Genomic DNA, 2,022 nt, shown 5'->3' on the forward strand with positions numbered 1-2,022 from the left:
GTGTAGAATGACGTGTCGAATGATGTGCAGATTGATGTGCAGAATGAATGATGTGCAGAATGAAGTGCAGAATGATGTGTAGAATGATATGTAGAATGAATGATTTGTAGAATGATGCGTAGAATGAAGTGTAGAGTGATGTACAGAATGATGTCTACAAAGAATGATGTGTAGAATGATTTGTAGAATGATGTGTAGAATGAATGATGTGTCGAATGATGCGTAGAATGAAGTGTATATTGATGTGTAGAATAAATGATGTGTGGAATGAATTGCAGAATGATGTATAGAATGACGTGTAGAATGAATGATTTGTAAAATAATGTGTCGAATGAATTATAGAATGATGTGTATAATGATGTGTAGAATTAATGGTGTGTAGAATGATGTGTAGAATGATGTGCAGAATGACATGTAGATTGATGTGTAGAATGATGTGGAGAATGACGTGTAGAATGATGTCCAGAATGATGTTGAGAATGATGTGTAGAATGATGTGTGGAATCAATGATGTGTAGAATGCTCTGTAGGTTGATTTACAGAATTATGTTCAGAATGATGTGTTGATGTATGTGTAGAATGATGTGTAGAATGATGTGTGAAATGGTTTGCAGAGAGATGTGTAGAATGATGTGTAGAATGAATGATGTGCAAAATGACGTGTAGAATGATGGTAGAATGATGTGTAGAATGATTTGTAAAATGAATGATGTGTAGACTGATGTATACGATTATGTGTGGAATGATCTGCGGCTTGATGTGTAGAATGAATGATGTGAAGAATGAAGTGCAGAATGATGTGTAGAATGACGTGTAGAATGATGTTCAGAATGATGTGTAGAATGAATGATGTGTAGAATGATGTGTTGCATGATGTGTATATTGATGTGTGGAATGAATGATGTGTGGAATGAATTGCAGAATGATGCATAGAACGACGTGTAGAATGAATGATTTGTAGAATAATGTGTAGAATGACGGGTAGAAAGATGTGTAGAATGATGTGGAGAATGATGTGTAGAATGATGTGTGGAATGATGTGCAGTGTGATGTGCAGAATGATGTGTAGAATGAATGATGTGCAGAATGACGTGTAGAATGATGTGTCGAAAGATGTGTAGAATGAATGATGTGTAGAATAATGTGTAGAATGATGTGTAGAATGATTTGCAGAATGATGTATAGAATGATGTGTAGAATGACGTGTAGATTTATGTGTAGAATGATGTTTGGAATGATATGTTAAATTATGTGCAGAATGATGTGTCGAATGACGTGTAGATTGATGTGTGGAATGAATGATGTGTAGAATCAAGTGTAGAATGATGTTTAGAATGATGTGAAGAATGATGTGGAGAATGATGTGTCGAATGATGTGTAGATTGATGTGTGGAATGAATGATGTGTAGAATCAAGTGTAGAATGATGTGTAGAATGATGATTAGAATGTTGTGCAGAATGATGTGTCGAATGAATGATGTGTGGAATGATGATGTGTAGAATGAATGATGTGTAGAATGATGTGTAGAATGAATGATGTGCTGAATGAAGTGCAGAATGATGTGTAGAATGATATGTAGAATGAATTATTTGTAGAATGATGCGTAGAATGAAGTATGGAGTGATGTACAGAATGATGTCTAGCAAGAATGATGTGTAGAATGATTTGTAGAATGATGTGTAGAATGAATGATGTGTCGAATGATGCGTAGAATGATGTGTATATTGATGTGTAGATTAAATGATGTGTGGAATGTATTGCAGAATGGTATATAGAATGACGTGTAGAATGAATGATTTGTTAAATAATGTGTCGAATGACGGATAGAATGATGTGTATAATGATGTGTAGAATTAATGGTGTGTAGAATGATGTGCAGAATGATGTGTAGAATGATGTGTAGAATGATGTGTAGAATGATGTGTAGATTGAATGATGTGTAGAATGATGGGAAGAATGATGTGCAGAATAAATGATGTGTAGAATGATGATCTGTGGAATGATTCGAAGCATGATGTGTA

The sequence above is a fragment of the Pristiophorus japonicus genome, unplaced genomic scaffold (genome assembly GCF_044704955.1).
Source record: "Pristiophorus japonicus isolate sPriJap1 unplaced genomic scaffold, sPriJap1.hap1 HAP1_SCAFFOLD_377, whole genome shotgun sequence".
Classification (NCBI taxonomy): domain Eukaryota; kingdom Metazoa; phylum Chordata; class Chondrichthyes; family Pristiophoridae; genus Pristiophorus; species Pristiophorus japonicus.